Raw genomic sequence first — 16,697 nt, forward strand, 5'->3', positions numbered from 1 at the left:
AGATAGCAATAGGCAAACCATGTATATAACCATAATATAACTACGTGTGGATGTATGTATATGGATATATGTATTTATTGTGCTATAACATGTATTCATGGGTGATACTAACATATAAATCATATACATCATGACCATTATGAAAACAACCGTATTAGCATGTGACAGTGCTAAGCATGCAGAAAGAACTGAGTAGTGGGTATGCACAGAGGAGGGGTCCCCAACCTCCGACTGCTACCATTTGGGTTTGCTGTTATTACGTAAAGCCAACCAGGCCTCTGACTCTTGGTCCAGGTGTACCCACCATAAAGAAGTAATAGGTGCTAATCATTAACCACTGATAATTTAGGGTGGGATTTTATTCCCCAATTCATCATGTCCCTGGAAATGGGACTTAGTTATAGTGCTGATTTGAGCTAACTAACCCACCCCCTCTAGTTTTACTGGATAATTGACATACATCATTGTGTAAGTTTAAAGTGTACAGCATAGTGATGTGACTTACATGTGTTGTGAAATGATCACCACAGCAAGTCTAGTTACCATCAGTCACCGTACTGATGATTTTTTGCAAAATTTTTGTAGAATTTTTTTTCTTGTGATGAGAAGTTTTAAGATTTACTCTTAGCAACTGCCAAATATGCAATACAGTATTAACTGTACGTGCTGCTCTGTACCTTACAAATCCATTACTGACTTATTTGTAGCTAGAAGTTTATACATTTTGACTCCCTTTACCCATTTTGCCCACCTTTGACACCTTCTCTGTCAACGACCCATCTGTTCTCAGTAACTATGATGTTGGGTTTTTTTTGTTTTTGTTTTTGTTTTTTTTTTTTTTTAGAGATTCAACATATAAGCGAGATCATATAGTATTTGTCTTTGTCTGACTTACTTCATTTAGCATAATGCCCCTCAAGTTTCATCCATATCACAAATGGCAAGATTTCATTTGTTTTTGTAACAGAATACTATTGCATTGAATATATACACCACATCTTCTTTATCCATTCATGGACTGGTGGACACTTAGGTTGCTGTCATGTTTTGGCTATTGTAAATAATGCTGCAGTGAATACTGGGATGCACATCTTTTTGAGTTAGTATTTTCATTTTCCTCATATAAATACCCAGAAGTGGAACTGCTGGCTCATATGGTAGTTTTAGTTTTTGAGAAAACTTCATACTGTTTTCCATAGTGATTGCATCAGTTCAGTTTACATTCCTACCAACAGTGTACAGGGGCTCCCTTTTTACCACATCCTCCCCAATACTTGCTATTTGTCTTTTTGATGACAGACATTCTAATAGTATATCCCTCGTGACCAATGATGTTGGGGAACTTTTTCATGTATCTGTTGACCATCTGTCTTCTTTGGAAAAATGCCTATACAGATACTATTTTTTAGTTAAATTTGGTTTAAAATTTTTTAAAAAACTTTTAATTTTTGCCACACCCAAGGCATGAGGAAGATTCAGGGCCAGGGACTGAACCTGTGCCACAGCAATTGCCAAAGCCACAACAGTGACAGTGCTGGATATTTAACCCACCGAGCCACCAGGGAACTCTTGGTTGAAATTTTTTTTTCATTTTTTTCAAGCTGTATTGAAGTATAGTTGATTTACAATGTTGTGATAATTTCTGTTGTACAACAAAGTAATTCAGTTATGGATATACCCACATCCATTCTTTTTCAAATTCTTTCCCCATATAGATTATCACAGAATATTGGATAGAGTTCCCTATGCTACATAGCACATCCCTGTTGGCCAGTCATTCCATATACCACAGCGTGCATATTGCCAGTCCCAAACCCTGAACACATTCCTTTCCCCTACCTCTCCCCTTTGGACAATTTTGTTTTCAAAGTCTGTGAGTCTGTTTATATTCTGCAAATATGTTCATTTGTATCCCCTCCCCATTTTCCACATATAAGTGATATATGATGTTTGTCTTTCCCTGACTTACTTCACTTAGTATGATAGTTTATAGGTCCATCCAAGTTGCTGCAAATGGCATTCATTTTTTATGGCTGAGTACTATTCTGCTGTGTATATGTACCACATCTTCTTTACCCATTCCTCTGGCAGTGGACATTTAAGTTGCTTCCATGTCTTGGCTATTGTAAATAGTGCCATAATGAACAATGGGATGCATGAAGTTTTTTGAATTATGGTTTTCTCTGGATAGATGTCCAGGAGTGGGATTGCTGGATCATATGGTAGTCCTGTTTTTAGTTTTTTGAGGAACCTCCTTTCATTTTGTTTATAGTTTGCTTGTTTTCCATTGTGGCTGTATCAACGTAATTCCTACCAACACTGTAAGAGGGTCCCTTTTCTCCACACCTTTTCTAGCATTTATTGTTGATAGACTTTTTGATGATGACCATTCTGGTGTAAGGTAGTACTCATCATAGTTTTGATTTGTATTTCTCTAATAATTAGTGATGTTGAGCATCTTCTCATCTTTTTGGCCACCTGTGTCTTCTTTGGAGAAATGTCTCTTCAGATCTTCTGCATATTTGTTAATTGGGTTGTTCTTTTTTTTCTATTGAGCTGCATGAGTTGTTTGTATATTTTGGAGATTAATTCCTTGTCAGTCGCTTTGTTTGCAAAGATTTTCTCCCATTCTGTCAGTTGTCTTCATTTTGTTTATGGTTTCCTTTCCTATGCAAAAACTTTTAAGTTCAATTAGGTCCAATTTTTTTATTTTTGTTTTTATTTTCATTACTCCAGGAGGTGGATCTGAAAAGATATTTCTGCGGTTTATATCAGAGAATGTTCTGCCTATGTTTTCCTCTTTTTATAGTCTCTCACCTTAAATTTAGGTCTTTAAACCATTTTGAGTTTATTTTTGTGCATGGTGTCAGAAAATGTTCTGATTTCATTCTTTTACATGTAGCTGTCCAGTCATCCTAGCACTACTCATTGAAGAGACTGTCTTTTCTCCATTGAAAATTCTTGCCTTCTTTGTCGTAGATAGTAGACTATAGGTGCATGGGCCCATCTGTGGGCTCTTTATCCTGCTGCATTGATCTATATCCCTGTCCTTGAGCCAGCACCATACTGTTGTGATGACTGTAGCTTTGTAGTATAGTCTTAAGTTAGGCAGCCTGATTCTTCTAGCTCCTGGTTGAATTGGTTTAAAAAATTTTTTTTTGCTATTGAGCTGTACAAGTTCTTTTTATATTTTGGATATTAAGTTTTTATCAGATATATGATTTGTATACACTAAGAAAAGGTTATAATGAAAAGGCTCCCTTTTCATTTTGTTGATAGTTTGCTTGTGTAAGCTTTTTAATTTGATGTAGTCCCACCTGTTGGTGTTTACTTCTATTGCTTTTGCATCAAATGCAAAAAAAAAAAAAAATCATCTTCATGGAGTTCCCTGGTGGATCAGTGGGTTAAGGATCTGGTGTTGCCACTGCTGTGGCTGGGGTCACTGCTCTGGCATGAGTTTCATCCCTGGCTGGGGAACTCCTGTGTGACATGGATGGCAAGAAAAAAAAAATCATTGTCAAGACCAATGTCAAGAAGTGTACATTTTTTTCTTGGAGTTTTATGGTTTCAGATCTTACATTCAAGTTTTTATTTTTATTTTTTAGGGCTGCACCTGTGGCATATGGCAGTTCCCAGGCTACAGGTCGAATTGGAGCTGCAGCTGCCTACCTAACCACAGCCACAGCAATGCAGGATCTAAGCTATGTCTGCAACCTACTCCACAGCTCATTCAATGCCAGATCCTTAACCCACTGAATGAGGCAAGGGATTGAAACCACATTCTCATGGATACTAGTTGGGTTTGTAACCTGCTGAGCCACAGTGGGAATTCCCACATTCAAGTTGTTAATCCATTCAAGTTACTTTTTGTGAGTGGTGTAAGATAGTGGTCCAGTTACATTCTTTTGTGTGTAACTGTCAAATTTCCCATCCCCATTTGGAAGAGAATATCCTTTCTCCATTTTATATTCTTGGCTTTGTTATAAATTAATTGACGATATATATGTGGGTTTATTTTTGGGCTCTTGAATCTCTTTCATTTGTCTATGTGACTATTTTTATTCCAATACTAAATTATTTTGACTACTATAGCTTTACAATAGAGTTTGCAATCAGGGATCATGATACCTCCAGCTTTGTTCTTCTTTCTTAAGACTTCTTTGCCTATTTGGGTATCTGTGGTTCCATGCAAATTTTAGGATTGTCTGCTCTATTTCTGTGAAAAATGCCACTGGAATTTTATTAGGGATTGCATTGTATATTTAAATTGGTTTGGGTAGCATGGAAGTTTTATCAATATTAATACCCAATCCATGAACACAGAACATCTTCCCATTTATTTGTGTCATCTTCAATTTCTCTCATGAATGTCTTTAACAGTTTTCAAGTTTTCAATGTATAGGTGCTTTACCACCTTGGATAAATTTATTCCTGGGTATTTTGTTCGTTTTAATACAATTGCAAGTGGGATTGAACTTTTAATTTCTCTGATAGTTTGTTATTAGTGGATAGAAATGCAACAGACTGCTGTATATTGATTTCGTTCGTATCCTGCAACTTTACTGAATTTGTTATTTTAACAGTTTTTTTGGTAAAGTCTTGTTTTATATTATAATATCATGGCTTCTGCAAATAGTAACAATTTTACTTCTTCCTTTCCCATTTGGATATGCCTTTTTATTTTTCATGCTTAATTGCAGTGGCCAGGACTTGCAATGCTATGTTGAATAGAAGTGGCAAGAGGGGTTTACTTGTCTTATTCCTGATCTTAGAGGAAGAGCTTTCATTTTTTCACCATTAGTGTGATGTTAAGTGTTGGCTTATTTATATATGGCCTTTATTATGTTGAGGCATGTTCCCTCTATACTCACTTTGTTGAGAGTTTTTTTTTTTTTATCATACATGGATGTTGAATTTTGACAGTTTTTTTATCTATTGAGATGATCATATGATTTTTTATTCTTTATTTTGTTAATGTAGTGTATCACATTGATTTATTGATACTGAACTATCCTTCTATCCTTGGAATAAATGTCACTTGATCATATTTATGATTTTTTAATGTATTGTTGAATTTGGTTTGCTAATAATTTTGTTGAGGATTTTTATATCTGTGTCCATCAGGGATATTGACCTATAATTTTATTTCTTGTGGTGTCCTTGTCTGGTTTTGGTATCAGGGTAATGCTGTTCTTGTTAAATGAGTTTGGAAGCATTCTCTCCTTTTCATTTTTGAGAGAACTTGAGAAGAGTTGGTATCAATTCTTCTTTGAATGATAACTAGAATTCATAGGCAAAGCCTTGGGATCCTGGACTTTTGTTTGGTGGGAGGCTTTTTTTTTTTTTAACTTATGAAAACAATTTAGTATTTTATTTGGTATTTTTGACAATCCTGCTATATATAGCAAATAGCTAAAATCTTCCAGGACTTTCTTGCCACCTTTGTTTTTATGGAGTTGGGTTTTAAATACAAGTCCTCCAAGCAAGGAGAATGCCAAAGAATGCCCTTTTCTTTTGAACATGTGATTTTCATTCTTTCTCTTTTTTTTCTACTGTGATATTAACTTGATTTAATTTTTCAGATTAGAGCTGGCAGTAGGCATGGTAGATGATTTTTGACTACTGATTCAATATCCTTGCTAGTAACTGGTTTATTCAGATGTTCTATTATTTATGATTCAGTCTTTGTAAGTTGTATATTTCTGGAAATTTATCCACTTCTTCCATGTTGTCCCATTTGTTGGTGTATATTTGTTAATAGTAATCTCTTATGAGCTTTTTATTTCTGTGGTAGTTGTTGTTTCTTCAGGTAGACATTTATTGCTATGAACTTTCCTCTTGGAAATGCTTTTTCTGCATCCCTTAAGTTTTGGTATGTTGTTTTTCTTTCTTCATTTGTCAAGTATTTTTTAATTTCTCTTTTGATTTCTTTTACTCATTGATCCATAGCATGTTGTTTAACCTCTACATACTTCTGAATTTTCTAGTTTTCTTCTTATAATTGATTTCTAGTTTCATACCATTATGATCATAAAAGATGCTTCATATGATCTCAGTCTTATACATTTGTTGAGACTTGTTTGTGGCCTAATATATGATCTGTCCTGGGGAATGCTCAACGTGTACTTGAGGACAATGTATATTCTGTTGTCTTTGGATGGAATGTTCTGTTTATATCTATTAAATTTATCTGGTCTTTATCAGTCATTTAAGGCCAATGTTTCCTTATCGATTTTCTGTCTGGATAATCTATACATTGATATAAGTGGGGTATTAAGTCTCTTACTATTATCGTATTCCTGTCTATTTCTCCCTTTAGGTCTGTTAATATTTGCTTTATATATTTAGTTGCTTCTATGTTGGGGTAAATATTTACCCCTTTGTCATTATGGAGTACCTTTCTTCATTTAGTAATTTTCACAAAAATCATACAGCAGTGTTAGGTCATTGTGTGCATTATATCTCTAGGGCTTAATTATCTTATAACTGGAAGTTTGTACATTTTGATCACCTTCCTCCAATTCTAATTGCCCCACCTCTGCCTGTGGTAACCACAAATCCATTCTCTTTTACTATGAGTTTTGGGATTTTTCATTTGTTTTACAGGTTCCACCTTTAAGTGAGCTCATACAATATTGGTGTTTTTCTTTTTGATTTATTTCACTTAGCACAGTGCCCTCAAGGTTCATCCATGCTATTGCATATGGCATATTTTTTTCATTTTTATGGTTGAACAATATTCCATTATTAACTAACACCCTCCCTCCTCCCCCCCAAAAAACCTTCTTATCCATTCACTGTTAATAGATACTCAGGATATTTCCATATCTTGGCTGTTATAAATAATGCTGCAGCAAACCTGGGGAAACAGGTATCTCTTTGACATGGTGTTCTTTTCTCCCCTTCAGAAATATTCCCAGAAGTAGAATTGCTGGATCACACAGTAGTTCTATTTGTAATTTCTTGAGGACCTTCCATACTGTTTTCTATGGTGGCTGTACTAATTTACAACCTTACCAATAGGTGCACCAGAGTTACCTTTTCTCTACATCCTTGCCACATTTGTTATCTCTTGTCCTTTGAAGATGGCTGTTCTAACAGGGCTGAGAGGATATCTCATTGTGTTTTTGATTTTCACTTCTCTAGTGATTAGTAATATTGAGCATCTTTTCATGTAACTGTTGGCCGTCTGTATGTCTTCTTTAGAAAAATGTGTATTCAGGTCCTTTGCCCATTTTTTTTTTTTTTTGGCCATACCTGCGACATGTGGAAGTTCCAGGGCTACAGAAATGCCCCAAGCCATTGCACTGACAACACTGGACCTTAACCGAAGTTTAAAAGAAGTTTTTTTTTGGAATATCATTGACTTACAAAATTATGTTAGTTTCAGGTGTATAGCAAAGTAAATCAGTTATACATATACATATATCCATTCCTTTTTGGATTAATTTTGTGTGTTAACTTTGTTCCTGCACCTTTATCAAACTTGTTGATTAGATCTCAGTTATTTTTGTACAGTATTTAGGATTTTCTATGTATAAAATAATGTCATTTGCAAATAGAGACAATTTTACTTCTTTTCTGATTCCGATACCTTTTATTTTTCTTGCCTGACTGCTCTGGCTAGACATTTCAATACTATGTTATTTTTCTTGCCTGACTGCTCTGGCTAGACATTTCAATACTATGTTGGATAGGTATGGTGAGAGTGGGTACCCTTGTCTTGATCATGATCTTAGGGAGAAAAGCTTTCAATGTTTTACCATTGAGTCTGATTTAGCTATGGATTTGTTTTATATGGCCTTTATCATGTTGAGTTATGTTCTATCTATACTGAATTTGCTAAGAGTTATCATAGATGTTGAATTTTGTCAAATTCTTTTCTGCATATATTGATATGACATATGATTTTTCCTTTATTCTATTAATGTGGTATATCACATTAATTATTTTGTATATTTTGAACCATCCTTGCATCCCAGGGATAAATCCTTGGGATCATGGTAAATGGTCCTGCTAATGTGCTTATGAATTTGGTTTGCTAGTATTTTATTGATAATATTTGCATCTATATTCATCAGGGATATCCCTGATTAATTTTCTTTTCTGGTAGTATCCTTCTCTGGTTTTGGTATCAGGGCAATGCTGGCCTTTGTAAAAAATGAGCTTGGAAGAGTGTTCCCTCCTCTTTGATTTAGAATTTAGAATTTAGAATCAGAATTAATTAAAATTTAATTCTACTTAAAATGTTTGGGAAAATTCACCAGTGAAGCCATCCAGTCCTGGGCTTTTCTTCACTGGGAGATTTTTGATTACTGAGTCTGTCTCCTTGCTAGTAATTAATTGGTCTATTCAGATTTTCTCTTTCTTAAGTTGTATGCCTTTAAGAATTTTTCCATTTCTTCTAGGTTGTTCAGTTTGTTGGCATATAGTCATTCAGAGGAACCTCTTATGATCCTTTATGCTTCTCTAGTATATATTCTAATATATCCTTCTTCATTCATAATTTTTTAAATTTGGGTCCCTTCTATTTTTTCCTTGGTTGGTGTAACTAAGGATTTGTCAATTCGTTTGATCTTTTCAAAGAACCAACTGTGAGGTTGTTTTATATTATATATTGTTTTCTTGTTCTGTATTTATTTCTGCTCGTTGTTATTTCTTTCCTTCTGATAACCTTGGGCTCAGTTTGTTCGTCTTTTTCTAGCTCCTTAAAGCATAGGGTTGGGTTGTTTCTTTGGGATCTTTCTTGCTTCTTAGCGTAGGTATTTGTTATTATGAACTTCCCTCTTAGAACTGCTTTTGCTGAGTCCCATCAAGTTTGATATGTTAATTTCCATTTTCATTCATCTCAAGATACCTTTTAATTTTTCTCTTTAGTTTTTGATCCATCGGTTTTTCAGGAGAGCGTTCTAAAATTTCCAGGTATTTGGAAAATTTCCAGTTTTCCTCCTGTTACTGACTTCTAGTTTCATACCACTGGTTAGAGAAGAGGATTGCTATGATTTTAATCCTCTTGAATTTGCTAAGACTTGTTTGGTGGCCCAACATATGGCTTATCTTAGAAAATGTTCCATGTGCACTTGAAGAATGTGTATTCTGGTGTTGTCAGATAGCATATGTTCTCATATGTCTGTTAGGTCTATTTTGTCTGTAGTGTTGTTCAAATCTGTTTCTTTTTTGTTTGTTTTTATTTTTAAAAATTTTTAGAGGTTTTTTTTTCTTCTTGCACTCACGGCATGCAGAAGTTTCGGGGCTGAGGATTGAACCCACACCACAGCAGAGACCCAAGCCACAGCAGTGACAATGCCTGATCCTTTAACACACTGAACCACTAGGGAATTCCAAATCTGTTCTTTCTGTGTTGGTTCTGTGTCTGAATGATCTATCATTGAGAATGGGATATTAAATGTCCCAACTATTATTGTATTGCTCTTTATTTCTCCTTTTAGCATTGTTTTTGTTTTGCATATTTAGATGCTTTCGGTGTTGGGTGTATAAATATTTATAATTATTATATCTTCTTAATGGATTGACCTTTTCATCAGTATATAATGACTTTCTTTGTTTCTTTTAACCTTTTTTAGTTTAAAGTCTCTTTTGTTTGATAGACGTATAGCTACCCCTACTTTTTGGGGGATTACTATTTGCTTGAAATATCTTTTTTCCATCCTTTGACTCTCAGTCTATACATATCTTTAAGGCTAAAGTGAGTCTTATATAAGGCAGTATTTTGTTTGATCTTTTTTAAAAATCCATTCAGCCATTCTTTGTCTCTTAATCGGAGGGTTTAATATTTACATTTAACAAAATTATTGATAGGTAAGGACTTACTATTGCTATTTTGTTCATAGTTTTCTGGCTTTCAAAAATAGATGCATTATTCTTTTTTTGTGTTTTGATGTCTTTTGGTACCATTGTCCTTTGACTTCTTCATCATGTTCTTTTGTGTAATTACTGCAGGTTTGTCCCTTGTAGTTACCATGAGGCTTACATAAATTACCTTAAAATTAAAACAATCTATTTTAAACTGATTTAACAACTTAATTTTAATTGCTGAAATTTACACTTTTGCTTCTCATATTTTAGGTACTGATGTTACAGTGTACATATTTTTGTTTTGTTTTTTGCTTTTTGTGGCAGCTCCTGTGGCATATGGAAGTTCCCAGGCTAGGGATTGAATCGGAGCTGGCCTACACCACAGCAACTTGGAATCCAAGCCATGTCTGTGACCTACACCACAGCTCACGGCAACCCTGGATCCTTAACCCACTTATCAAGGCTAGGGATTAAACCTGCATCCTCATGGATACTAGTCACATTCATTACCACTGAGCCACAGTGGGAACTCTACAATTTACATATTTTTAATTGATTTTAATAGTTATGGTTAATTTTATTATGTTTGTTTTTTAACTTATAACTAGAGTTGTAAGTGAATTATGCACCACCTTTACCATATTACATAATCTCACTTTGACTATATGTTCACCATAGTGAATTTTCTTCTGTTTTATGATGTTGTTAATTAGTATTCTTTTACGTCCACTCAAAGAACTCCCTTTACCATTTTTGGTAGGGCAGGTTTGATGATGGTGAATGCCTTTGTTTTTTGTTTATTCATAAGCCTTTATCCTTTCTTCATTCCTGAAGGACAGATTTGCTGGGTACAGAATTCTTGGTTTACAGTTTTTTTTTTTCCTTTCAATATTTTGAATAAATCATCCCATTCTGTCCTGGCCTGAAAAATTTCTGTTTAGAAACCTGCTGATATTCTCATCTGGGTTCCCTTGTAAGTAATGTCTCTCTTTTGTCCTGTTGCTCTTAAGTTTATCTTTGACTTTTGACAATTTTAATAGCAATGACAATTTTAATAGCAATATGTTTAAGTGTAGCCCCATTTGTGTTCAATCTATTTGGGTTCTTTGGGGCTCCTTGGATATAGATGTCCACTTCTCATTTTTGGTTAGGGAATGTTTCAGCCATTATTGCTTTAAATATACTTTCTGTTCCTTTATCTCTTTCTTTCATAATTCTCATAATGTAAATATTCTTTTTGTGTGTGTGTGTGTGGGGTGGGGTTGTGCCTCATAAGTACAAAGTCTTTCATCACTGTTTTTCAGTTTTTTTCTTTCTTGCTCCTCTGATTGGATAATTTCAACTGTCTTCTAGGTTGCTAATTTTTTCTTCTGTATTGAGTCTGCTTTGTATTGAATTCTTTAGTTGTTGTATTTTTCAGCTCTAGATTTTTTTCATGGTTTCTGTTTTCATTCACCTTCTTGCTGTGTTCATGAATTATTTTCCTAATTTTGTCTGTCTCTTCTTGCAGTTCACTAAAGTTCTTAAGAAGTCGATTTTCACAGTTCACTAAATTTCTTTAAAGGACTATTCTGAATTCTTTGGCTGACAGTTCACAGATCTTCGTTTAAGTAAGGTCAGCTACTGCAGCTCTCTTAATTTCCTTTGGTGGTGTCATATTTCCCTGATTTTTCATGATCCTTCATTTCTTACAGTGGTATTGGTGTTTTTTGAATAAGTTGTCTCTCTTCTAGATTTTACAGGTTTGCTTTGGTAAAAACAATTCATCACCAGTTAGCTTCTGTGGTTTCTGCATGTGTCTGCTAACAATGTCCTTGAACAGGTTGGGCTTACTCTCAGGGTCTATTTTTGAGTGAGACAACTGCCTGAGGACAGGGGTGGGCGATTGTGCTGCTGACTGAGAATAGTTGAATAGGATTGTTGGCTTGGCTCCCTGCCTAAGTGAGGCTATAGGATAGGCTCTACAGTTGCCTGGGCTCTCTGGTCAGGCTTATCAGACCATCAGGACTGGGCTCTTCACTCAGCAGGATGTAGCTTCCCTGTCCTGGTGGGGCAGCAGAATGGGATCCAGGGCTTGCATGGCTTGTTGTTTTGGGACTTGAATGTGGGAAGGGTGTATAATGAATTTCCTGCCCAGACAGGGCTGTGTGTTTTGTTCTGCAGATGGGAAAAGCTCTGGGTTGTGCTCTCTGTTCAGATGCCACAGTTGGACAGGCCATGTAACTGTCCACATGCTCTGGGTAGGTTTCTTGGTTGGGTGGGCTGAAGCCTGTAGTCAGCAATGAGTGGGACCACAGATTAGTTTCCCTGCTTGGGTATAGTGGGAGAACTAGCTCCAAGGTTTGTAAAGTTATTTCTGTGTGGTCTTGCTCAAACTGACTCTTATGCCAAGTTCCCTGGCTGAACAGGGCCACTAGCTTTGCCCTGCAGGCTATCAGCTCTACCTGCCCACCTCTCTGCTCCAGCATGCTGTGCTTTATAGTTCCTATGTGTGTTCCCACCAGTCCCCTTGGCCAGTCTGGGTGGGGAGCCAGTAGGCATATGATCTGCTCCCCTGCCTGGGTGGGGTGGGAGGGTCTACTTCAGGCCTCTCCCAAATTTTCTGAATAGAATTTCTGGTGAAGATGGGCTAAGAGCTACACTCAGCAGCAGTGGGGCTGAGAATGAACTTTCCCTGTCTGGGCATATCAGGGGAACCCTCCATACCTGTTCCTTTGCTCTGGGGCAGTCAGCTCTGCCTGCCATATCCTGGTGTGAGTGTTGCTGGGTTACAACTCAGCACCCATACCTTGGAGAGGTACTTGGGAAGACTGGGCACCAGGGCTGGCAAAACTCCATGTTCTGAGACCTTGACTTGCACACTGCTGAGTTCTCTGGTCAGACTGACCTGGTTCTGCAGCTGAGCAAAGCTGCTGGTTGGGATTACCTACTTGGGTGCTCTAGGTAGGAACTGGCTCTGCCAAAATCTGAGTGCTGGTCATTGAAAGCCCCTCTTCCTTTCTCCACTACTGACCCCCAGTGGTTGCGCCCTGCAGATTCCCCTGCAGTCCATGTGCAGCGAGACAGGAGTGGCGGCTCTTACATAGTGACTCACAGTACTGGGGGATATCGGATGTCCCTCATGAGTTCTTTTCCCACTGGTGGTGCCTCGAGGGCCTGGGGGAGAGTCAGTACAGTCGGTGCGTAGCTGCTCTTATCCTGCTGCTGCATCTGTCTTAATCTCTGTAGTACGGGGTGAGGGCGCTTCAGCTTGTCTTCTAGGATGCTCTCAGTGGTACCTTGTTTGTGAATCGTTGTTAGTAGTTGTGCTTATGTGGGCGGAGCAAAGTCAGGAATGACCTGTGTTCCCATCTTGATGACATCACTGAGTTCATTTCTGAAATGTGTAATTTCTGTAAAAATGCCAATGCTTCTAATAATTACATATGATAAAGTCACTGGAAGCAGAGTGAAGGACTTCAGTCCAGCCATAGAAGCTAATCAAATATCTTTAATTCTGAGGGTGCCTTTACTAAAACGAAGGTTCCTCGGCTGTGGGGTTTGAAATCTTGGTGGTTCCAACGGGCGTGCTTGGCTCTTTGTGGGCACCTGCCCCCAACCTTAGAGTGTGCAGGAGCTTTAGTTTAGCCACACTGTTCGCTTATTCCGAATTAAATTACCCATCTAACAATATTTAAATTAACCTTGAGGCTTCCTGGAGAACATAAAAGTTACTTTGAATTATTTTCACTGCCAGGATCAGCACAATTCCCTTCCTAGCCAGCTCAGTAGGTATTCAGTGATAGAGAAACCAATTTTTAAATTAATACAATTTTGTGTTTGTAAGGAAGCCATTATTTTTAATTATCGGGCATTTTCCTCAGCCTGGCTTTCCCAGTTAATAAAACTCCGCTATTTAGCATGGTTTTTATTTTTGCAGAGGGCAGACTTGGGGAAGCAGTTGCCCCTGTGGAATCTCCCTCCAGAATGTTTTGATCTCACCGAGCACACGTTTGTCACAAGGAGGCTCGTAAAAAACCCGGGGAAAAGGCAACGCTGTCATCAGAATGGCCCTGCTGGGCCAATAACCAGTGACTCTAACTTTGCTTGAGGGGCCATGTTGGGAGCTGGTGAACTGAGAAACTCAGAGGAGTAAATTAACACTGGGTTGGATCCCCTCCAAGAAAATGGCATTGCAGCGCAGCAGGAGAGATTTCAGTTAGACTTACAGCAGAACCCCTTGCCCATCCCACTTCGAGTTTGGGAAACCCAGAAAAGAGTAGTGAGGGAGGGGAAGAGATTATCTATGTCTGGCAATGTTGGAAAGCAGAACCCCCCCGCCTTGGAGAGTGGAATTTATTCCCTCACCCAGAGAAGAAGCGTGGCCTAGATGACATCTTCATTTCCTTTCTGGGTCAGCACTCGGGGATTTAAAAAGCCGCTCTCCCCAGCGCCCATCCAACAAGACTCCATGCTACGTTGGGATCAGTGTTGGAGCAGACAGAACAACTTGCTATAAATTTAATATTAGCTTAAATAATGCATAATTAGGAGGGTAAGCCTCTGCAAACACATTAAATAATGTATTCCCCAAGCAAACATTATTTTTGGATGACTTGCTGTTGTGGATGGCAGGAGGTGGAAAGGTAGACTCTGAGTTGCAGTTTTGACACTGATTAGCTTTGTTATTACAAAGCAGAACCAGCACTGGTCATGCCTCGGTCTTCTTATCTGGAATGGCCTGTGAGCTCTGGCAGGTAGAGACCTCACTTGTTTTTCTTAGTATCTCTCATACTTGTGAGGTGCTTGGTGCTCAACCAACAGTTATGAACAAAGATGTTGAATTAGACTAAGGATAAGCATGCTGGCAGCTCTGATGATCTAAGGACCATAACATGAAAAAAGGAGATGAGGAAACAGGAGCAGGACCTTTGTGACCTTCAAATATCTGAAAGGCTTTTTTTTTTTTTTTGGCTGTACGCACGGCATGCAGTAGTTCCTGGGCCAGGGATCAAACGTGAGCCACAGCAGTGACAACATCGAGTGCTTAACTGCTAGGCAACCAGGAAATTCCCAGGCTTCCTTCATTCTAAAATGCAATTAGGGTCATTCTAGGAGAACCCTCCAGATGTGGAATTAATAGATATTGCAGGGAGTGGATTTTCATGATGTCAATTTAAAATCACATTCATTCAACCAGCATTAACTGAGCATCTACCATGTGCTTGTTCATATGAGCAATACTTTTTGTCTTTTTGACTTTTCTAGGGCCACAGCTGAGGCATATGGAGGTTCCCAGGATAGGGGTCTAATCGGAGCTGTAGCCGCCGGCCTACACCACCGCTCATGGCAATGCCGGATGCTTAACCCACTGAGCAAGGCAACCTCATGGTTCCTAGTTGGATTTGTCAACCACTGAGCCACAACAGGAACTCCAATGTTAGCAATACTTAAAATGGAGCAGGGCAGGAGTTCCCTGGTGGCTTGGTGGGTTAAGCAGCCGGTATTATCACTGCTGTGCTGTGGATTCGATCCCTGGCCCAGGAACTTCTGCATGTCATGGGCATAGCCCCCGCTCCCCCCTACACACAAAAAATAGAGCAGGCCAGTTAGGGCTTCTGCTTTCAAGATCTTACAGGTCAGAGGAGGATAAAGACGTGTGAACGAACAATGAAAAACATCAATGTGATCATGTGATAAGGAAGCAGAACTGGGCCACCAGGACAGTTTCCTAGAGGAAGTGCTATCTCTGTGGGGCCCAAAGTATGAGTGAGACTTCACAGGTGAGGGCCGGAGACGAGGCAGGGAGAGCATTCCAGGTGGCGTGGTCAGCAAAAGCCCTGCCCAGGCAGAGACCTGTGCTTCTGTGCTGTGGGGTATTCTGGTGGAGGCAGGTGGTCCATGGGTAGGGATGTGGCAGAGAGGAGAGGTGTCTGATGAGGAGGCTCAGCCCAGACAACCTGAACGGGCTTGTCATCCTTCAACCTGAACTTCCGGAAGTCAAGCACGTCACATGTCTCCTAACCTCTAGAAGAAAGCAAGTCAGTCTAGCCTGCAGGCGAATGCCCCTTTGTAGTCCACACTAGGTGCATCTGGAGAGGACCTATATATTTCTAAGATCCTTACCAACACCAAGGCGGCCCCAGTCCCTTGACCTTACCACTCCTCAGCTAGTGGGCTCCAGCCACAAAGGCTAGCCTTCTGCTCAGAATCCTGGCAATGGTCTCATCTGGCTCAGGACCTTTGCACATGCTGCTACCCTAAGAAGGCTTTCCTCCCATTCCATTTCTGGAAAATTCCTCTTCTTCATTCAGTCCTCAGCCCAAATGTCATTTTTCTTAGAGTGGGCTTATCCTGAATCAGACATTCCTTGGGAGCTCAACCATGGTTTTTTTCCTTCCTCGCTCCATCACCATTTCTTTATATTATTTGCAGTTTATTGGAGTATTACCTGTTTTCCCTCTTGCTGCAGCATAAGCTCCATGAGGGTCTTTCCACGTTCCCATCCCACCAGGCAGAAGAGCAAGTCATCCAAAAGCAATGTTTGGGGCGGGGGATGCACTGTGGAATATAGTTCCAGAGGCAGACCCTTCCACTGAGCTGCCATTTAAGCTAATACTCAATTTTTAGCAAGGTCTGTCTACACAAGCACTGATCACAGTTGTCTTGTCTGTTTGCTGATATACACTCAGTGCCTACTACAGTGCCAGGAACTTAATAGGTGTTTCAAAAATAAAATATTCATTGGTGCAGAATGAATGCACTGTGGGGGTGGGAGGGCTGCTACGATTCAGGCTTCTGTGATGAGCACATATGTTAACAGACCTGCCTGAGTTGGCTCCACGCAGAATTGATTTCACGTGCGTATGTTCCCAGGCACACAGGCGCGTCTGCCTCCCACT

At 38.7% G+C, this 16,697-nt stretch overlaps 1 protein-coding gene and 1 long non-coding RNA gene across 51 annotated transcripts in view; one reads left to right on the plus strand and one right to left on the minus strand.

The window, feature by feature from the left end:
* Positions 1–16,697, plus strand: part of LOC110257231 (uncharacterized) — a 70,112-nt gene that overhangs the window by 45,774 nt on the left and 7,641 nt on the right. The gene's annotated exons all lie outside the window — the stretch shown is intronic.
* TENM2 (teneurin transmembrane protein 2) overlaps positions 1–16,697 on the minus strand; it is a 1,290,011-nt gene that overhangs the window by 30,519 nt on the left and 1,242,795 nt on the right. The window lies entirely within an intron of this gene.

Source organism: Sus scrofa, chromosome 16 (assembly GCF_054392235.1).
Source record: "Sus scrofa isolate SSC_HxYL_T2T_F1_AM1 chromosome 16, Sscrofa_HxYL_maternal_Yorkshire_Landrace_v2.0, whole genome shotgun sequence".
Taxonomy (NCBI): Eukaryota; Metazoa; Chordata; class Mammalia; order Artiodactyla; family Suidae; genus Sus; species Sus scrofa.